We start from the raw sequence: 23,635 nt of genomic DNA, 5'->3' as shown, positions 1-23,635 counted from the left end.
AGTAACATACAATACACATCTGAGATTACTGATGTCGACTTGGCTCTGGATTTCTTCACAAAGACTCTTCTTTCTGTCATTGACAGACATGCTCCACTGAAAAAACTTAGGATTAAAGATAGAGTCACCCCCTGGTTTTCACCTGAGCTAGCAGCTTTACTCAAAGAAAGGAATAGAGCCTGGTCTCTTGCCAGACACTCCGGCGACCCTTCACATTGGGCAGCTTTCAGGCAAATCAGGAATAGATTCACATCTTCGGTAAGAGTAGCCAAATCCAAATATTACCTAGATCTAATTACCTGCTCCTATGCTAACCCGGCTAAATTCTGGAAGGCAGTGAACTCCATCAAAAACAGACCCACTACTTCCCTACCTTCACACATTGATTCTGGTGACTGTTTGATCTCTGATCTTAATGAGGTTTGCCTAGCTTTCAACAAGCACTTTGCTGAGGCTGGGCATTTATTTGAAAAGGAATATACAGCACCCCCTCTTATTAGTGATGATTGTGTATATACTATGAACCAGGCCTTTCAGTTTTCCTTTCAGCCCTTCTCTGCTAGTGTTGTTTTTGAGACCTTGCAAACCATTGATCCCAGGAGCGCTACTGGAGAGGATAAATTAGATCCCTTTTTTCTAAAAATGGCTGCTCCATTCATTGCAGAGCAGTTATCACACATATTCAATCTTTCTATTTCAACAGGAATATTCCCTAGTATCTGGAAATTGGCACATGTATTTCCACTGCACAAAGGAGGTGATAGAAATAATCTAAACAATTATAGACCAATCTCCAAATTACCATGCCTAGCTAAAATTCTGGAATCTCTGGCAAATAATCAACTCAAAGTATTTCTTTCTAGTCATTCAGTTCTAAGCCCACATCAATCCGGATTTAGAGCCAAGCATAGCACTATCTCAGCTGTTACGCTAGTTACAAACAATATTATGTCTGCTCTAGACAGTAAGAAACACTGTGCTGCCCTTTTTGTAGATCTGTCTAAAGCTTTCGACACAGTCGATCACGCTTTGCTTTTACAGAAGCTGTGCAGCATTGGTTTAGATGGTAAAGCTTGTGATTGGTTTCATAATTACTTGTATGGGAGATTTCAGTGTGTGAAGTCTGGGAGCACCCAGTCTGGGTTCCTGCCTGTGTCGAAGGGGGTTCCGCAGGGATCAGTTCTGGGCCCTATCCTTTTCACCATTTACATTAGTAATATTGTTTCCCCACTAAATGATTGTCAAGTCCATCTATACGCAGACGATACTATTGTATATTGTATTGCTGATTCTGCTCAGCTTGCCATTGAGAAACTGCAGCTTGCTTTTAATGCCCTTCAGGAGGCTCTTGTTAAGCTTAAGCTGGTTCTTAATGCAAGCAAAACAAAATTCATGTTGTTTACTAGGGCCAGAAGCACTGATTATGATAGCATATTTATATCCACTGCAAATAGTTCTAAAATTGAGAGAGTTTCTGAATATAAATATCTTGGCATCTGGCTTGATGAGAAATTCTCATTTAAATTCCATATAGATAATCTTGTCAGCAAACTGAGACAAAAAATTGGCTTCCTTTATAGAAACAGATCTTGCTTCCCTATGATCAGTAGAAAAAGAATTGTTGAAGCAGTTTTCCTTTCAGTATTAGACTATGGTGACATTATTTATAGAATTGCTGCTCCTTCTTCCCTTAAGCGCTTGGACACAGTCTATCACTCTGCCCTCAGATTTATTACTGGCGATAGTTATGGTACCCACCACTGTGTCCTCTATGCCAAGGTGGGTCTGTCTTCTCTGGCAGTGAGGCGTGATAAACACTGGTTTTTGTTTATCTTTAAGGCCATTGTCGGAATGCTTCCACCTTATATTACAAGGTTGTTAGAGTGGCGCTCTGGACCCTATCAAACCCGATCAAATGGCTTGCTTATGCTTAAGGTCCCTCGGGCTCGATCAGAAATTGGGAAGTCAGCATTCCATTTTAGTGCCCCATCCTCCTGGAATGAGCTCCAACAATTGCTGAAAATCAGCTCTCTACCTACTTATGGGCAGTTTAGATCGCTGGTTTTGAACATTCCTGTCTCTGAGTGCATCTGTTTTTGATCGTATCTGTGCTGATTTTATTTATTTTATTATTTTATTTTATTTTTATTTTTTATCATATTTTACTGTATTTTATTACTGTTATTTTATTATTTACTATGTTAGTTGCTGTTGCTATATTCTATGATCTTTTATTACACCTATTGTGTTTTAATTGTGTTTGTAATCTCGGCTACATTGAAAATGAGGGCCTGGCCCTCAATTGTACCTCCGAGAATTTAAATAAAGGTTCTGACTGACTGACTGACTGATAAGTGGCAATTCACCAAGAAGGCATAGATGCCCATTTATAACTAATAACTGTAATATTGACCCACAAAACAATAGTTTGCACTGTAATAAATGCAGGTACCATTAAACAGGTAACTTATCTTAACGCAGCTAAACCTGTAACATTATTCTAAAGGAAATCCTAAGAAAAAAGTAGGTCAGGGGAGCCATGGTGGCAGAGAGAGAGATGGGAGGTGGAGGGATACTGAGTTGGGACCTGGGGGAGGGTTGCCTGGGCAGAGGATTAACTATTGTGTTTGAAGACTCCATCTTGAAGGAAATGCAAACTTCAGCAACCTTCTTGTAAAAAAAACAGCAAGGTTTGGGACACATGTGGTCCCCCCACACAGCGAAGAAGATGATGAGGGAGGCAAAGAAGTGCCCAAGGATCACAATTTTAGTTTAGTTGCTTTTTGAGATCAGAGAACGCTAAATGATGTATGGAATATTATTTACAGAAATATTATTCACAAATTGATTATGTTGGCTGAGGTGTAATTTGCAATAGAAATTTGCATCACTCCAGCATGCCCAGCTGAACTACGCTGGCCTGAAGAAAGCTGTGAAAGTTACACATTTAACTGTGACACTGAGAAGCTCTCAGAGCGGCTGCCATCTCCTCTGAAATCGCAGAGTATCCTAACCCAAACACAGCTGCAGGAAGCTTCAACGGTTACCAAGTGCATCTGCATTTTAGTGCCATGCTCCTCTCTCCTCTGTTTGAAATATAAACAGAGCTGCAGGTTAGAGCCGATCGTGTGGTTTCTGTACTCTGATCACGTGCTCACGACGGGAAGCTAATGAGCCGCAACGTCCGTTATTTTTATACTTTCATTTTTTTTTCAAGAGGAGGTAATCAGATAAGTAAGATATGCCCACGTATTTTATAACTGTTCTGCAGCTATCTTCCTGTGTGTGGCAGGAAAAAAACGGGGTGTGCATATGCAAGTGTGTATGTGTGAAATAAACAGATGCAGCAGTTTCTTTCTCTGTGTTTGTGTTTGTACTCTGATAAACAGCTTGATGTCAATTCCATTTCTAGGAGCTTTTAGAATGTAAATATCTTCATAAATTATACTTTTAGAGAACTACAGTACCAGTCAAATGTTTGGACACACCTACTCACAGAAGGGTTTTTCTTTATTTTTACCAATTTCCACATTTTAGAATAATAGTCAAGTCTTCAAAACTATGGAATAACACAAAGTGATATATGCAATGACCAAAAAAAGGTAAAACAAATCAAAACTATCTTATATTTTACATTCTTCAAAGTAACCACCCTTTGCCTGGATAACATCTTGGCACACTCTTGGCATTCTCTCAACCAACTTCATGAGGTAGCCACCTGGGATGCTTTTCCAGCAGTCTTGAAGGAGTTCCGATATATGCTGAGCACCTGTTGGCTGCTATTCCTTTCCTCTCCGGTCCAACTCATCCCAAACCATCTCTATTGGGTTTAGGTCAGGTGACTGTGGAGGGCAGGTCATCTGATGCAGCACTCCATCACTCTCCTTTTTGTCAAATAGCTCTTATACATACTGGAGGTGTATTTTGGGTCATTGTCCAGCTGAAAAATAAATGATGGCCCAACTAAGCGCAAACCAGATGGAACGGCATGTCGCTGCAGAATGCTGTAGCCATGTTGATTAAGTGTGCCTTCAATTCTAAATAAATCGCCAACAGTGTCACCAGCAAAGCACCCCCACACCATCACGCCTCCTCCCCCATGCTTCACGGTGGGAACCACACATCCAGACATCATCAGTTCACCTTCTCTGTGTCTCACACGACGACACGACGGTTGGAACAAAAAATCTCAAATTTGGACTCATCAGACCAAAGGACAGATTCCCACTGGTCTGATACCCACTGCCTGTGTTCCTTTGCCCAAGAAAGTCTCTTCTTCTTATTTATCACCCTCAGTAGTGGTTTCTTTGCAGCAATTCTACCATGAAGGCCTGATTCACGCAGTCTCCTCTGAACAGTTGATGTTGAGATGTGTCTGCTGCTTGAACTCAGTGAAGCATTCTGAAGCCTCTAATCTGATGTGCTGGTAATTATCCATTTCTGAGGCTGGTGACTCTAATAAACTTATCCTGTGCAACAGAGGTAACTCTTGGTCTGCCTTTCCTGTGGTGATCCTCATGAGAGCCTGTTTCATCATAGTGCTTCACAGTTTTTGCCACTGCACTTGAAGAAATGTTCAAAGTTCTTGAAATTTTCTGAATTGACTGACCTTCATTTCTCAAAGTAATGATGGACTGTCATTCCTCTTTGCTAAGTTGAGCTGTTCTTGCCATATTACGGACTACTACAACCAGAAATGATGGCCTTCTACCGACCCTACCTTGTCTTAACACAACTGGTAGGGCTTAGACATTAATGAAAGAAGACATTCCACAAATTCACTTTTGAAGGCGCACATTTACTATGTGTGCCTTTAAAATTATGATTTAATCATTGTGCTTCAACATTCTCCATCTCTAAATTTCACTGAAGTTCTAAATGAAAACTACTTGTTGGGGGTGCATTTCAAAAAACATTTTTTTTTAAATTAAAATTTTAGTTTTGTAAAGACATTCATACATAGGCATCAACTTCACTATTTATATTTGTCTAATAAACTAATTTCAAGCATTTCAGCATAATCCTTTAGATCAAAATGTCTTTAAGATCATGAGAAACATACATTCAGTCAGGTGTGTCCAAACTTTTGACTGGCACTGTATATGAACGTTTATTGTGTTGTACATTTTTATTGATTCCTAATGCAAAGGTTTTATAACATGTATTACTTACTGCAGCACAATTTCAATCCGAAGGTCTCCAGGGCGCGAGCATTATACTGTACATCAGCCCGGAAGCCAGGAGTGACCGCTGTCCATTCAGCACCACGTGCTGCCATAGCGCCCGGCAGCACCAGTGCAGTAACCGCTGTCTTACCTCAATACAGTTCATTGGTCTCACTCCATGAACATGCTGCGAATTCTGTACTGCTCATGTCAGCTGTGTTGCAGAAACTGTAGCCAAAACTGTTCCTAAACAAGACCGCATAAACTCAACAAGGGCGAAAACGCAGTCTTGGTAGTCTTTTGTGGGCACTCAGCACGAGGTCAATAGATAGTCATAGCACTTTAGAAACTGTACTGTCAATATGTACGCATTTGTATACATATTGCTTTAAAGCAACATCGGTTCAGAAACGACTGTAAGTGAGATGAACTTAAAAACAGGCAGTGCTATACAGCAAATAACTTGTACTTGGCTCGAAAACGTTAGTCTAGCCACCAGCCCATTTACCATTTTCCCTTAACTGGCCTGACCAATCGGTGCTCATCTTTTTATCTATGACGTCATTGCAGTTCGACGGTGGTAAAGTCGGTTAAGCTTTCAGTGCAGTGTGAATGTAGCTCCACGAAGCTAGCGACAGAATGTAGCTAATTGTTTCAGCATTTTTTTGCGATGATTTACGTCGTTAATGTCGACTGACCCGAAAATAGTTTAGCAAATATATATCTGTGATGAAAGTTCACGTGGTTAAGATGACAATGAAGAAATCGAGGACGGCTATTTAGCTTGCTAAAGTTAGCTTGTTGAATTTAGCGTACTGCTCTACCACTTAATAGCTGTAATCTTAGCCACCTTTATCTTATTTTGTAAGCAAAATGTTGAGTATTCAAATACCTTGATAGGTGGCTATAAATATTTATTTTCGTGTGAAAATATGAAGTGTTTTGGTTGCAAGCTAGATTATATTTTATTAAGTGGGCTTATTGTGAAGCGTACAGATCACTATCTGCCATGTAATTGAGACTCGCTGGATGAATAATAGGGAATATTGTGACGTCTGAATTGTAACTTAACCAGTTTTGTGCTAATTTAATTGAAAGGTGGAACGATATGATCAATAATGCGACGGGTGGATTGATGCGTATTCTGTGCGTTACTGCGTTGCAGGGTAGCTGAACGGGGGCAGTGGCTGCGTCCTCTGTCAGAGTGCCGCAGGACCAGCTTGGACTCCTGACGAGGAAGGGCTGCACGCGGAAGATGAGGGAATTTGAAGATGCGCAGGACAAGAGAGACCCAACGGCCCATTACCCCTCTCCACCATCAGGTAAACCCATAGGCATGCATATGACTAGACAGGAAAGCTCAGCCAACCTAAGCGGCGAAGCCCCGGAAATATGCTTGTACTGCGCATGTCTTCGTTGTTGAGGGGCAAAACATTGAGCTCCCCATTAAAGTGAATGGGGAATACCAGACTTTTGAAGGCAAAATAAAACTTCCCCGATAGTATTATGACTCTCGATTGATGACCGTTACGTTTCATATGAAAAGCAGATTTAAATATATGCATTATGTAGTAAAAATGCTCATGTTAATAAAAATTTCCCCATGACTTCTGGACCAAAACAACTATTGTTTCAGAAACTGCTGCACATAATGAAATTTATGATCACAAAAAATGGACTGATGAGGTTTTCTTTGGTTCCTAAATCACCTTGGACTTCTACATTGAAATCAAAGGGCAGCAAGCTCTTTTGCCCTCAACAGTTTCCGAACGTGCACAGTAGAGGCCGTTTCCCGATACTTCCTAAGCTTCACCGACTGGCCAGCTCTACCCTCTCCAGTTCCTATGTACGCTCTATGGGTAAACCACCCACCCTGCTGCCCCGAGGCCTGTCCCTAGTACCCTCATCCGACAGAGCACTCCTCCCCAGCCTGCCACTGCTGCTCCCCCTTGGACAGATCCTGAGGTAAGATTTCACTGTTAACACACAGCACTCACTTTGTGTGTTAAATATTTCACTGTGAACCCATAGGAGACACATCATTTGGTAAATTTAGCATTAACACAAGTCTTGTTATAGAACCGTCTTTTTGTTTCTGCATGGAAAGAAACACTAAAATCCAGATTTTTCCTGTTGAAATGAGTGTAGAGGGATGTCCAGACTGCTGGGTTGTTAGCATTGTTACTTTTTGTTTGTAAACCTGTAATAAAATGTAATTATTATTTGTGAATCTTTAATTAAAATGCAGATGTTTTCATAAAAATTCTGCCTCTTGCCAGTTTTATTACATTGTCTTTTATATGCGTCATATGTTTGCGTTTACATTAGAAATGATCAGGGATATTATCATTTTTTAAAACAAAATGTCACTTCATCTCACCGCATGTACTCATTCATGCAAAATCTAATCTTTCACTTTGTTTGAATGATTCTCATCTCAACGGAACACAATGATACAGATGCTCTTCTAGTACACATATCCCTATAGGACATCTATTTTATTTTGTTGCTTCTATTACATTTGAGCTTGAATAGGTTGTTACAAAATCATTGAAAAAATATATCTTCTAGGAAATAAACAATAAGTAAATTTTGTTGTGAATGAGTCTTTCAGTTTTATTTCACACTCTTCCGGTGAAGCAGGAAGCTAACATACACATACACTTTCACACACACACACACACACATTTTATTATTTTATCTTGTATTTGTTGTATCTTATTCCTATATTTAGCTAACAATATTTCTTATTTATTTATGCTCTATCTATTTTTGTATGTTTTTGTTGAGTTGTTTTATTTAGGGTGAGGCCATGTATAAGCCCCTTGGGTTTCTTGCCTCTCCCTGAACTATTTCACTGTTTTTGGGTCTCTTCTGTTTCTGTTTTGTATTTTAATTGTGCTAAGTAAAATCAAACCAAATCAAATTCAGTTTTATATTAAATGTAAAGGCTTTGCTGCCTAGGGTTTCATACGGCACAGCCAAACACTGCACTGAAAACTTTCTCCTTTTTTGAAATAAAAAATGTGTCTGTCAGTGCAATGTGTCATGGGGGTGAGGTCTTTTGCTGGTGGGAGGTGTCCTGACAGTTTGCAATGATGCAGAGTTGGAATATATGGAGAAAATGTAAATGGCTTTCGCTGATTTGTCATTGTAACTGTTTGAAGTGTTCATGCAGTGCTCTTATAAGGCGACAGCGAGTGTGATTGGTGGGGGGGAAGAGTGTGCTCTCTCAGAGGGGAGCCGGGTGCATGCATAGGGCTCAGTTTCTCTCAGAGCTCAGAGGTGAAGGTGTGAGCATCCACTCTGCTCTGAGGAAGGTTCTGTTTGCGCTGAAGAAGATGGAGAGATGTCTGTTCTGCCTCTCTCTCTCCTCCCTGCTCCTGCTCTCCACAGCCAGTGAGTACCAACTTCATCCTCCTCTCCAGCTCCCAGTCAGGGCTCAGAGACTGGGGGTCAGGGCCAAGGGGTCTGCTGGTGAAAGGGCAGCTCCCTAGCCAGGGCAGTGATACACTCTAAACACCAGAGATTAGTAATATTTCATTGCAGTAAGTTTTCGTGAAACTAATTTAGTATGAATTATTTAGGAAATGTTTATGTACTCACCGGTATATACAATTCACTGGTATATAAAACACTATTTGAATAATCCAGCCAGGATAAAGACTTGCGTTTGCACATAAATGTAAATGTAACTTAAAAAAAAAATTATTTTTATTTAAATTTGAATCTTTTTTAAGCATTGTTTTAAAAAAAAAAAATCATTTTAATTTCTACAGAAGTTGGCACCTGATATTCGTTAAAAAGTCCAGGTAATAGCTGGGTCCAAAATACAAGCTGCTGTTTTATATAGAGTTAATTTCAGAAGTTAGCTTAATATATTATTACTCTCAGTTTCTGTAGTTGCAAACTGCTTTTTAGTTGTTTAGTCTTATGAAAAATGTCCAGTCGGATGAGTTTTAACCAAACGGAAGTGTGACATACTTTAAATGATACATTTGATTTCATTATGGAAGAACATTTATTATATATTACACATACTCAAATGTACTCACCTGATATAAAAAATAAATAAAAAACGGTAGTGCAGCAGTGGTAAAACCTGTGCAAACCTCATCTCCAAACCCAGAGCTGAAGCAGCGTCGACCCAGAGTCAGACTTTCTGTGTAAAAAAACAGATAATATCATCCACCACTGCTGGCAACAACGAATGGAAAAAAATAATTTTATTTCAAGCTCACACAAGTTTGAATATGTGGAATATTTCATGCGAAATTGTAAAAGCAGTTCCTCAGTTTGAAAAATAAAAATAATCATGGAAATTTAACAAAAAATATGACAAGGATATATTCCATAGATGAAATTATATGTGATTGTGTAATAAAGATGCGAAATCATTTTATTTAAAAAATTTCGACTCAGATTCACATTTAATCATTCATCATGGTTAATATATTTTACGGAAAATTAAGTCATCCCTAATGTAGAACATAATGTTTTACATTAGTAATGGTTTTATTTTCAGTAAAATGTTTTCACCATAATATGTTTCACATAAAAACAAAACGGTATAATGCACAACTACACACATCCAGGGCTGTACACAAATATCAATAGATGGTTGATGGAAAGGCATTACTGCCATTTACCATACACTTTTATCCAGAGTGAGTTACAGTGCACACACACACATACAAAGATCAGGGATGAAAGTGCAGTAATTCTCTAGAGAGGTGAAGTATCATCCCAAGAGAGGGAGCGCAACCGGTGTTTTGCAATGCACAGGAGTTTACCGAGGTTTATGTCTGAGTGACCATTAAGCCAGGAAATGCAACAGAAGGTGAAAACTCATATCAACCTCCAATAAAAATGCACGTTATCCCAGTCTCCTTTTAATCACTCAGTTTCTGTAGAAAGCGGACACTGGTAACGCTGATTGCATTTTGAGAATATCTTTGTGTTTGCACTCCACAAGGAAATGTTTCTGTATTTGATTCACTGGTATACAAAAAACTATATTTGAATACGGCAGCAAGGCTAAAGCCATTTCTTTGCTTATGTTTGTGTTTTAGTGAATTTAAAGATATTTTTAAAGTGTTTTTCTAATCATTGTCATTTATACGGATGTTAGCACCTGATATTCATGTAAAAGTCCAGGTAATAGCTGAATCCCACAGTACATCCTGCTGTTTTATATAAAGTTCATAAGTTAGCCTAATATATTATTACTTTCACCTTGTTTTGTTGCTAGCTGCTTTTTAGTATTTTAATTTTGTTAAAAGGCTTCAGTCTCTGATGAGTTTTAACTGAATGGAAATGTTACATACTCTCTTCATAGTGAAACATTGATTTAATTTTTGCTGTGCATTAATTATATATTACACCCATTAGAAAATACTCATCTGATAAAACATAACAAAAATAAAAACCTCAACTTCAAAAGCAGAGCTGAATCAGCATAGATCCAAATTCTTTAAAATAGACTGAACAGATATTATCCTCAACCCCTGCTAACAGCAGCCAATACAAAAATATTATTTCATTTCAGGCACGCATAAGTTTGAATATGTGGAATATTTCACACAAAATTTTAAATTTCTTAGTTTCAGAAATACAAACATTTAAATAAAACATGAAATATGACAAGGATATATCCCATAGATTAGTTGAAATCTAAAAGTGATTGGTGAACAGGAATTTTATGAAGCATATGTTTAAAGGTTGCTACAAATATAAAATAAAAGCTAAAAATTCTGATTTGCATTTAATCATCCCTCATAGTGAAAACAACATTTGACTGAAAACTTTTCAGTCTTTATCCAGTTACATGCCATTGGATATCCTCTCCTTTACTGGCATTTACCAGACACTTATCTAGAGAAATTACGGAAACTTACGGAAACTACAGGTACAAAGATCATGGACGGAAATGCTGTAATTCTCAAGAGAGGTAAAGTATCGTCATCAGAGGGGTAGCGCATCTTTAAAACCAGTGTTTTGCACTGCACAGGAGTTTACTTTCATATTTAAATGACCATTAAGCCCCAGAATACAACAGAAGGTGAAAAATCTTAGTAACAAACTGCAATAAAAAAGCATGATGTTCCAGTCTACTTTTAAAGCCCTCGGTTTCTGTAGAAAGTAGATGCTGTTAATGCTGATTGCATTTTTAGAACATCTTTATGTCTGCACTTCACTTGAGATATTTGAAAATGTCAAATCCCAGGTTTTTAAAACCATCTCAATATTCTCAATTCCTATTTTCAGGGCTGCATCCCCTCTAAAATTGGAGAAATTCAAAATACATATTTATTTAGTAAACTTTTATAAGCAAATCATTTTTCCCCACCTTGTGGCCAAAGTGTGCACCTGCAGTCTGTGGGGGCTTCTCCCTGAGAGATGAGTGCTGTCACTCGAGCATCATCTGCTTATCTATGTGACTAGCCTCACTGGCAGAGCTCATGTCACTGGTGTACAGTGTACAAAGCATGCGTGATAGAGCATACCCTTGTGGTGTGACTGTGTTCCTGCAGACAGTGATGGAGAGGGGTTTTCCAGTTCTTGCTGTCTGAGCCCTATCTTTTGAATCCACAGCGTCAATATGGTGTTAACACCCTTGGTAGAGGTAGAGGTACATCATGGGAGCTCCTAGGGCGCAGTGTGTGATGCTGACTTTGACCAGCAGGATGCAGAGGTTGTGTGCAGGGAACTGCGCTGTGTAGTTCGTAAAGAGCTGCGGGGGGCAGGTGCATTTGGGCAGGGGGAGGGCCAGGTGTGGGCAGAGGAAATTCAATGTACAGGCAATTAATCTCAGATTTACTTCTGTCCCACAGCACCCTCACATAATCAGTCCTGCTCCCATCACAACAATGTGGGGCTGGTGTTTTCTGGTAAGAATCTTCTATGCACTATGAGTGTTTTAGTGATATTGGTGAGACGTCATTCCTATACAGATTATATGTGTCAGGGTTCTGTGTCTTCCCCCTATTTTTCCTGGTTGGGCCGCCAGATGGCGGCACCTCTGTTTTGTGTCCTGTTTGATTGTTTCATTGGTTTCAATTATCCCATTATTGGTTGCTTATTGTCTCGTGTTCCCTTCCCTCTCTGTGGCCTGATTGTTCATTGTGCCCTCCTGTGTCTCGTCTGCGTCGTGTCTATTTAAATCTCCCTTCTCCCTGACTCAGGTGCTGGATCCTTGCCCTATGCCCGTTGCCTATTGCCTGCCTGTTGCCCGTTGCCTCTTGCCTTATGCCCGTTGCCTGTTGCCTGCCTGCCTGTTGCTTGTTGCCTGCCTGCTTGCCTACTTGTTGAAATTAGTTTGTTTAATCGTGCCTCCGAGCATTTTTCTGCCTTGTGTGTTCCTGCCTTTGTTCTGTTTCCTACGTGCCCTTGGATTTTTGTATTTTCTGGTTTCCTGCTTTTAGAAGTTTTTTGTGTTTGTGTTTGCTGCCCTGCGAGGCTTTCTGTTCCCTTTCTCCTGGATTTCTTCTGGATTAAAGTCTTTTGTTCTCCCACCATCTTGGAGTTTTGTGTTTTTCTCTACACTCTGCGCTTGGGTCCATTCCCTCGCCCGTCCTGACAGTATGAATTTATATGTAGATATATATCTTTATTCATGATACTATGAAGTGATAGGGGCTGTATTGTTTGAATATTGTGATGCATATATAATCTGTAAAATGCAGTGAAAACTATAGAGGGCTGTGATGTATGCTGTGCATATCAGAGCCACTTGGAAGATCCAATGTTTCAGACTTTAGCCACAGTGCTGAAACAGTTAAGCTGTTTATAACCAGAACCATTGCCCTATAGGGTAGCTGGGGTAGCAACTATATCCATCTAGACCTGTCAGACCTTCTCCACTAAACCCTCCCAGTTTTTCTCTACAAAAACTGTTTGTATGAGGTCCAAATGAAACTAAAAAAACTACAGAATGTAAGGCTAACATGTTTTGTTGTTTTTTGTTAATTCTTTCCCCTCCTCTTTGTTAAAGCCCCACTTTACCTGTATATTTGATTTGCATAAACATGGATAAATTAAATGAAACATTGAAAAGCTTCTATATATATATATATATATATATATATATATATATATATAATATAGAAGCTTTTCAATGCCTCCAAGTGGCTCTGATATGCACAGCATTGGCTGAGGGCACCAGTTCTTTGTACATGTCCAATTAGAAATCTGAACTGGACAATGTAACGTTGGTCCAAGTAACTGATAGGAGGTATGTATCAGTAGTTTCTAATGAAGTTTCATTTCTGTGACTCAGTTGGGTACTTGGGGATGAGTGGATGGGATTAAAGACAGACGGACGGACGGACGGGGGCGGGGGGAGGGGGGAGACTTCTTTGCTTGTAAACACAGGCTAAACATTCCTGGATAGTAGGCCTTTAAACCCAAGTGCATTTGATTTAAACACAGAACATTGCATAAACACAGGGTACTCTATCCATGGATTTTAAAATTATTTTTTACATTTAAATTTTTTGGTTTTGCATAAGATCACCCATACCCATCTCACACAATTTCTCATTCTCATACTTGACTCTTTCTCTCTGTTCTCTCTCTCAGGTATTGAGGATGTGAGGCTGGTGAATGGTAGCAGCCGCTGTTCTGGAATAGTGGAGGTTTACCATCGAGGAGTGTGGGGGACAGTGATGCGTCAGGGCAGATTCTGGACTATGAGAGATGCTGGAGTGTTGTGTAGCGAGCTAGCCTGCGGAGATGCTGTAGATGCACCAGAACGTGATCACACTGGACCAGGGTCTGAAAAAATTTGGATGGGTGTAGTGTACTGCCTGGGATCAGAATCCACACTGAAAGAGTGCATTTTAGGAGCATGGATTGAACGTTACGTTCGCAGTGCATTTGTTGCCGGAGTGGTCTGCTCAGGTAGGACTGCTATTCAGCTCTTAGCAATGCTTTTATTGCAATGCAGCAAATTGGGTTGAAATGAGGATATATTAATTTTCATAAACAAATCTATTATAACATATATGAATAAAACTTATTACATTTTTCCAATTTAAAAAAGGGAATGTGTGCATTGTTCCATTCACTAAACTAATCCACAATTTACAGCCACAACAGAATCTCATACTTATGTTTCTGATGTGCTTGCTCTGGTTCTGTAGCAATGTTATGTTCATGCTCATGTTTATTAATTTTATCCTAAGTCTGTCACTGCAGTTAGCTTGTGATTGGCTCATCTTGCACTACAGTTTACATGTGATTGGCTTGGCTCAAATTGCGGTTTACATGTGATTGTCTCCTCTCACAGACTCACACTGCAGTTTTCATGTGATTGGTTCCTCTCATACTGTTGTACTACATTTTTAGTAGCTGTGCAATTCTGTATTCTTATGGCTGTGCTGAATGTTGTCTCTGGAATAAGGTGCCAGTCATTGCTGATGATTCTCTCTTTATTCCCTGTTTACTTCTAGGCAATGTCAGGCTGGTGGGTGGGGCAGACCTGTGCTCTGGGAGAGTAGAGGTGCATCATGGGAGCTCCTGGGGCACAGTGTGTGATGCTGACTTTGACCAGCAGGATGCAGAGGTTGTGTGCAGAGAACTGGGCTGTGGAGCTCTTAAAGAGCTGCGGGGGGCAGCTGCATTTGGCCAGGGGGAGGGCCAGGTGTGGGCAGAGGAGATTCAGTGTACAGGCAATGAATCTCAGATTTACTTCTGTCCCACAGCACCCTCACAAAATCAGTCCTGCTCCCATCGAAACAATGTGGGGCTGATGTGTTCTGGTAAGAGTCTTCTATGCACTATGAGTGTTTTTGTGATATTGGTTAGACGTCATTCCTATACAGATTGAATGCATTTATATGTAGATATATATCTTTATTCATGATACTATAAAGTGATAGGGGCTGTATTGTTTGAATATTGTGATGCATATATAATCTGTAAAATGCAGTGAAAACTATAGAGGGCTGGGGTGTAGTGGAGTTCACTGTGAAGTGTGCTTGATCTCCCAGTGTCTGTGTGAATATAATCTGTGTGGAGTTTGCATGATCTCCCAGTGTCTGTGTGAATATAATCTGTGTGGAGTTTGCATGATCTCCCAGTGTCTGTGTGAGTTTAATCTGTGTGAAGTTTGCATGATTTCCCGGTGTCCGTATGAGTTCAATCTGTGGAGTTTACATAATCTCCCAGTGTCTGTATGAGTTTAATCTGTGGGAAATTGACATGATCTCTCATTGTCTGTTTGAGTTTAATATGTGCTCATTCTGTATGTGCATGCTTGTGTGCATGCATGTCTATGTGTGCGTGTTTGTGTGTGTGTGTTTTGTACCTGTGTGTTTGTGTTATCCTTTTCCACAAGTTTCCTTTATTATCTCAGTGTTGGTCAGATGCTAACCCACTCTGCTGTGTGTAGGGTACACTGAGTCCAGGCTGGCTGACGGCCCTGACAGCTGTTCTGGTCGAGTGGAGCTGCAGTACCGGAGTATCTGGGGGACAGTGTGTGACGCATGCTGGGATAGGAGAGCCTCCAATGTCCTCTGTCAGCAGATGAAGTGTGGGACTGCAGTGGCAGTGCCAGGACAGTCCTGGTTTGGAGCGGGGAGTGGGCAAATCAGGGCTGATGTGTTTGATTGCCATGGGAACGAGACACGCCTCTCGCAGTGTGCCATTTCCTCTTGGAGCCGAGCTATGTTCTCACATGAACAGGATGCTGGAGTCATCTGCTCTGGTGAGGAGCCCTGCTCTCTATACTGTATACTTGACAGAATTTAGCATATATTTGTGTGCTATATTTGTAGCATATATTTACGACGTACAACGTCGCTCTGATAAGAGCCAAATGTCTGTAATGTAATGTAATATTTATCGCACTGAGAGAGACAGAGAGGGACAGAGAGAGAGAGAGAGAGAGAGAGAGAGAGAGAGATTGAAAACGAAAGAGAGAGAGAGAAATTGAAAAAGAAAGTGAGAGAGAGACAGAAAAAGTGAGAGAGACAGAGAAACAGAAAGAGAGTAAGAGAGAGCCAAGTGAGAGAGTGAGAAACTTTTAGATGGGTGTGGGTTGTCTTTTGCAAAATCAAAAATACGATGAACCAAAATATAAATGCAACACTTATCAATTTAGAAGATTTTACTGAGTTCAAAGGTAATAAATGGAGAAATGATCACCCATTACTTTGGCAACAGCTCTACAGGACATTCCTGCAGTCACCATGCCAATTGCATGATCTCTTAACTCTTGTGGCATCTGTGACATGGTGTTGAACAACAAAAAACTCATTTAAGGATGGCCTTTTATTGACCCCGTCATAAGGAACATCTGTGTAGTGATCATGGCTTTTAATCAACATCTTGATATGCCACACCTGTGCAGGAAATGGATTATCTTGACAAGGGAGAAATGCTAGCTTACAGTGATATAAACAAATTTGTGGGAAAAATTTGAGAAAAATTAAATCTTTGTGAACATAGAACAAATCTTTGAGGTATTATTTAAACACATTAAAAATGGCTGAAAAAATAGAAGTGTTGCGTTTATATTTTTGTTCAGTATGAAAATGCACAGGGTAGAGTATCTTGTGTTTATATGATGTTAGGTGTTAAGTTGGATATAAACAAAGGAGTGATCTGTAATTCTGTGCAAATTTGTGTAACACACTTGGATTTTTAAAGGAGTGTACTCTGCTATCCTGTGGAAATGCGTGTGAGTAACACACTTGGATTTAACAGAGGAGTCTAACCCTAACCCTAATACACTTGAATTTAACAGAGGAGTCTAACCCTAACTCTCATACATTTGGGATCCTCAGGCTCTGCCCTCTCAGCTCTGGACGGGACGGTGCGGCTGGCTGGAGAGAGTGCGTGTGAGGGCCAGGTGGAGGTGTACTACCAGCAGACCTGGATCAGAGTGGGGGGGTCCTGGAGCTTCAGCGAGGCCTCAGTGGCCTGCAGGCAGCTGGGCTGTGGCTCTGCAGTGCAGGTCTACAGTTCCTCTCCGTCTGGGACGGGGGACAGTGGGGAGTGTCTGATTGGGTTTCAGTGCTCCGGGAGAGAGGCTCACCTGGGGAACTGCAGCGCTCCACACAAACTCTCCTGCAGCTCCAAGGAACAGGTGTCCATCGTCTGTTCCAGTGAGTACAGGTTACTAATGAAGCTTCTCTGCAGTGTCTAGTAGGGCTGAATACAAATACTGTATTTGACAACACCCAAATAATGCGTTCACCCTGAATGTTTTCTTGCCCTTGAATTCGGATTCTGATCTTTTTCCCACCTCTTTGATGCGATTCGCTCAGAAGTCAGCTCCACATTTCTCAATTAGACACACACACACGTTGCAGAGAGACAGTGAGTGAGAGTTTCCTTTAACACCAGATAGGCCAGAGCAACATCATTGATCTTTGGGAACTTTAAAATGAAAATTACTCCTACACCGTAAATACTTTATCCTCCTTCCGTGACTCTCCTAAATATCTGGGCTTAAACTGTTTTTTTTTTTTTTGCCATTTTCCCCTCATTATCTCCCCAATTTAGTCGTTATACCAATTCCCCATGTGGATGACTGTCCTGGTTGATGCGCGATCTTCTGTTGGTCTGGGGATGGTGTAGACTACCACATGCCTCCTCCGATACATGTGGAGTCGCCAGCCGCTTCTTTTCACCTGACAGCGAGGAATTTCACTGGGAGAGCGTAACGTGTGTGGAGGTTCACGCTATCTCCCCCAGATCCCCTCCCTGCTGAACAGGCGCCCCAACCAACCAGTAGGAGTCGCTAATGCAACAATGAGGACTAGGGTTGCAAAATTCCAGGAATATTCAAGGATGGAAAGTTTCCATGGGAATTAACGCAAATTTATGGGAATTAACAGGAAATAACGGGAATAAAATGGAAATACAGCCCTATTTGCTCAGGCTGCATTTACCATGTCATATGCAGATAGAAACAAACCTTTTACCATATCATAAGCAGACATAATTTCAAACATTCCCAAACACCCCTCTCCAAAAAAGACTTTTCTCTTAACGCCTAAAAAACCCCCCAAAAACAGTTTTCCGAGTGTTGTTTTAGAATTCTATTTACATAGCTAGTTGAAGCGCAAGTTTTTAGAAAAAATCAAGGAATGACAGACATGTGGAATAAACATTAACAAAATACATCCCATTTTACTGCGCAAGGGGTCAGTTGACACGGCGGTTCCAGTGATGAGCAGTATACTGTGAGTAGTGCCAAGTGACGTCGGAAGCACACTACGTGACCAAAGACAGGACGTTTTGAAGAGAGGCTAACTTCTTGTCCAAAATTACCAATATTTATACGACGTCTCCATGCCGCTTCACAGCGATAAAAATATCCTACTTATCAGACGACGTTAATTTCATCAACGAAAAATATACGTTACGACCCCTTTTTCCATGACAAATGCAAAACATAATGAAATAACAATTCAGAGTAGGCCTTAGGGTTTAAAGTGAACAACTCATTTATAAAATAAATGTTTTACAATAAAGAATGAATGGAAATAGATTAATTAAAACTCCTCAATTAGCATGCTCAATCAAGATACATCACATGGTAACAGCTAGCTATCAGAAGGTGTTAACAAGGTATAAACTGTGTACTTTGCATTAGGCTACTGTCTGCCGGTTAACTGAAATACCATAAAAAATATAAAACATATTCACTCCAGTCATATAATCAAAACTTACCTGAAAGTAGTCCTTTGGCTCAGACAGTGCGTTAGTGTTGGCAGTAATGTGGGCTGCACACGTGATGGGAGAATGCACTGTGCATGCAGAGGGTTGTAATTTTACTGAATTCCTATTTAAATGTGCAGTGTGTAGAATTTAGTGGCATCTAGCGGTGAGGTTGCTGATTGCAACCAACTGAATACCCCCCCTCACCTCCCCTCACCCCTCCCTTTCTAACGACGTAGGAGAAGCTACGGTGGCATGTAAGTTCCAAAAATGATGTCATCGTCTACGGCAGCATCGAGTAGCCAAGTGTCAAGTGATGAGGTTCCTTGATAGATTTATAAATTGTAATTAGTTATTTAGTCTGCAAAACTATAGGTCATAGCTTACAAGTAAGATTGCTATTATGATTGTTAATTGTTCTGCATTGTGGTAGCGTTTTATTGCTAACGTTAGCTGCTTTGCATGGCAAATCATAGAAAGACATGATGCATCACAAAAACTATTACACTACTAACTAACGCTTACATTACAGTGTGAAATATCCTCATTATAAAATACCACTAACCTATGTAAAGACACTCCATTTCAAAAATAATGTATATAACCGAAATAATTTTGAGGAGTAATACTTACATAGCAATGATGAAATGTTATCTGTTTTCAATAGATAGAGACAGAGAGAGAGTAAATCAATGATATATTTCTATCCGCTTCTGTCTTACACCAGAAAACGATGTCAGCTAGGTCTATCAGCATACATATGGCTTAGCTATGCCCAGAAGTCCTCAATAATAATAGTATTTTCTAAGAAATTACGAAAAATCGTTAACAACGTTTCATTAGGTGCAGCGTATTTTACTGCTACCACAGAGTGAATGTGAATGCGATGATAACAAATCTTTCGATTAAGCTGACCAATGAAACGCTATTCCAAAAGCAAAATTAGTCATGTTATACATCGTTATAAAGCTTATACTCTCACCTACTGAATAAATGGATTGTCAATCAAGCCAGACTGTACTAAAAAGGAAGACAATGCCGTAAACAACACGTGTGGTTTTACACACAGCTATTTTGGAAGGTACCCAAGCATTACAAATGAGCCCTCTCTAGAGCCTTTTGTCCGTTCTGGGCTACTGTAGAAACATGACGGTGCAACATGGCGGCCTCCGTGGAAGAGGCCCCGCTCCCTATGTAGATATAAAGGGGTCATTCTAAGGTAACGAAAACACAACACTAATTACAACACTATACACTAATTTAAACATACTTATAAATATTACATTCCATTTCTGCCAAGTCCGTTCCGCTAGACGCCACTAAATTCTACACATTGCTCCTTTAAATGCTGGCAAATTATCAGTACATGTGATGGAAGAGTGCGCTGCTGAATGCAGTGCATGGTTACAATTCAATTAAATGGGAATCCATTATAAATAAATAAATTCACTATTAAAAGTTAAGATTTTTATATTGAAATTGTGCAAAATTCCCAAAATTCCCCAGCTTAACTTCCCTTCCAAAATTTCCGGAAATTTACTGGAAATATTCCAACCCTTTTCAACCCTAATCAGGACTCATACCCTCACCGGCTTCCCACCCGCGAACACTGCCAATTGTGTTCGTAGGAAAGTCTGACCAAGCCGGACGTGCCGTTGCCGGGGATTGAACCCTGGTCTCTGAGGTGGTAGGCGAGTGCCTTAAACTGTTTTTAAAATAAATGTTAAAAATTGGCTCAGTATAGAAATACAGGCAGTTCATGCCATTTTCTTCCCAACCCCCCAATAATACACAGGTGGGAACGTGTCGCTGTCTACTCCTGCACACTGTTCAGCTACTGAATGACCAGTGCTTTGATATGAGTTTCCCAATCAAGCGCTATCAAAACTAACTTTGTCCATATAATCACACAAAATTCAATCACTGCAATCATCTGATGAAGTTTATAAACCCTTTGGGGTGAGGATGTAGTTGTAGTTATAGAAATGATAACCTTAGAACTCCACCAGCATATTTTCAGGTTTTCACTGAAAATGAGACTTTGAATAAACTGAATAGAACAGCTGCATGACAACTGAAATGTCACTGATGTGTGTGCGTACGGTCTCAACAAACCACCAAGGCTGTGCATTGTCTGTGGAATTGATAAGAGGAGAACAATGGTATGTAGGGTATGTAAAAGCGCACTCCAAGGGGAAGGGAGGGAGAAATGTACTGAATTCGTTATGACCGAGGAGATCTTTTTTTTTTCAAATATTGCACTTTGTATTTCTTTAACTACTTTCTATTCCATTTCCATTTTGTTTTGTTTTTGTCATGCACATCTTTGTGCTTTTCTCTGTGTTCATGTAATATGCCTTGATACATTTTCCCTTCGCCTATATTACAAAACCCCTATAATTTAATAATACAAATGTTGAAATTTCTTTCAGCATTTAATTTCAGACTCATCTAAAAAGAGGTCCATAGCAGGATTTGCGCTCTTTTTTTCCTCAAGATAATAGTTTTGAAATATATTATTTCACAGTCTTCATAATCAGATTAGTTTGTTACTGGTGCAGAAATCAATGCTGTAATGCTGGATACGTCCAGCTCATGTGTGGGTGGGGTTCATGCAGTTCATAAAATGCAGTTCAGAGTAAGGATGAGTTACTATTTTTTTATTCATAAAAATATTGTGTCTATGTTTGAAACTTGATTTGACTGTTTGTTTTCATCAGTGTTATAAAAGCCTGTTTTGGCTATATAATATATTGGTCGTTATTTAAGGTAAGGTAATCTTTATTATCCCCGATTTGTTGCACAGCCAGCAGTAAATATAATCATCATCAACAATCAACACACACCAATCAACACACAAACAATTCACACAATAAACATAGAATTACATAACGTTATTCAAAAGGCCAATAGCAGCAATATTTCTTTGTTAAATACTGCGTTTAAAAGCAAATTAGCTGTTGTTTAACTGGATTATTATTGATGTCATTGTAAAACCATGACTTTAATACTTTAATATCGACAATAGTCGTGCCACTGATTACAAGGGTTAAACCACAACCTGAGAGTAAGTATTTACAACAGGCAAAGAGTTTGTGTTACAATAGGTTCCAGCAAGCTTGAACACATTACCTGAACCATCTGTTTTTTAAAGTTCAATTCTCTCTGACGCTTATCATCAGGTAAATCATTAAAGTATTTTTTAAAGTCTCTCTCTCTCTATTTTCATTATCTAGGTGTGTGAGTGGATATTTTGTGTTTTGTTTGAAAAATGCAAATATGTTGGTCTCTATTTTGTACATTTTGTGCAATAAAGGAGTCTTTTAAAAGTCTCTCTCTCTCTCACTTGGCTCTCTCTTACTCTCTTTCTCTTTCTCTGTCTCTCTCTTTTTCTATGTCTCTCTCTCTCACTTTCTTTTTCAATTTCTCTCTCTCTCTCTCTCTCTCTCTCTCTCTCTCTCTCTCTCTCTTTCTCTTAGATCACAGGTCTCTCAGGCTGGTGGGGGGAGGGGGGGAATGTGCGGGACGTTTGGAGGTGTTCCACAACGGCTCCTGGGGGACGGTTTGTGATGACTCCTGGGACCTGGAGGATGCTCAGGTGGTGTGCAGGCAGCTCCAGTGTGGGACAGCCCTCAGTGCCCCGCTACCCTCCTTCTTTGGGCCAGGAAATGGACCCATCTGGCTGGATGAGGTGGGCTGCATGGGAAATGAGACGTCCCTGTGGGACTGTCCCACATCTGGATGGGGACATACTGACTGTGGACACAATAAGGATGTGGGGGTCGTGTGTTCAGGTTTGGAACTCTATTGAGCGCCTAAAAATCTTGCTTTTACACTGACACTTGATAAATACATGATACCCGACTAGTCAGGAAATTCAGGTGTTTCACAAAATATTGGTGAAGTGATGAGATCCAATTCAGGAGAGCACTGACTAACGGAACATACTATTTTTCATCCCAACTTACCTGCATTTGATACTTTTACATTTTTTCCTCTGTAATTTCTGGCAAGCTATTTTAAAGTTAAGTTTATTTTGTCCCTAAAAGATTTCTAACATTGTCATTGTAGAATTCAAGGAGATAAGGCTGACCAAAGGCTGTTCTGGGAATTTGGAAGTTTTCTACAATGGCACCTGGGGCAACGTGTGCTTCAATCGAATGACTGCAGACACAGCCACTCTCATATGTCAGGAGCTAAACTGTGGGAAGAGTGGATTGCTTTCTCGTACAAGGCCAAGGCTGGAATCAGTTCCAAACTGGCTGGATCATTTAAAATGTCGCTCACATGACTCCACTCTGTGGCAGTGCCCATCAAGCCCTTGGGGTCAGAATAGCTGCAAGAAAAATGACGTGGCTTCGCTCACCTGCACAGGTAAACCTGCCCCTACTGCAGACACATTATTACTCTTGTTGGGAAGAGTAGAATATATATAGATATAGATCATTATTCATTATACTATGAAATTACACATCTCAGGGGCTGTAATGCTTGAATACTGTGATGTAGACATAATCTGTAAAATGCCGAGAAAACTAAAGAGGGCAGGGATGTGCAGCCCATAACCCTGTGATAGGGGAAGCACAGATTATGTACCATAGACACACAGGAAGAGGAAGCACACAGCTATCAGCAGCCTTCCTGTGAGCTGCAGGAATTCACATACAGGGATTTCTGATCCACGGCATTTCCCAGTGTCTGTGTGAGTATAATCTGTGTGGAGTTTGTATGATCTCCCAGTGTCTGTGTGAGTATAATCTGTGTGGAGTTTGTATGATCTCCCAGTGTCTGTGTGAGTT

At 40.1% G+C, this 23,635-nt stretch overlaps 1 protein-coding gene and 1 long non-coding RNA gene across 2 annotated transcripts in view; both read left to right on the top strand.

The window, feature by feature from the left end:
- LOC118219848 (hemicentin-1-like) overlaps positions 1–23,635 on the top strand; it is a 508,226-nt gene that overhangs the window by 42,347 nt on the left and 442,244 nt on the right. The gene's annotated exons all lie outside the window — the stretch shown is intronic.
- Positions 6,323–7,428, top strand: LOC118219884. The gene is made up of 2 exons (XR_004763871.1): positions 6,323–6,487; positions 7,005–7,428. It is a non-coding gene; the product is annotated as an uncharacterized LOC118219884 (long non-coding RNA).

This window comes from Anguilla anguilla, chromosome 2 (genome assembly GCF_013347855.1).
Source record: "Anguilla anguilla isolate fAngAng1 chromosome 2, fAngAng1.pri, whole genome shotgun sequence".
NCBI classification, from domain to species: Eukaryota; Metazoa; Chordata; class Actinopteri; order Anguilliformes; family Anguillidae; genus Anguilla; species Anguilla anguilla.
The sequence above is the reverse complement of the archived record's forward strand: the minus strand, read 5'-3'. Positions and strand labels throughout refer to the sequence as shown.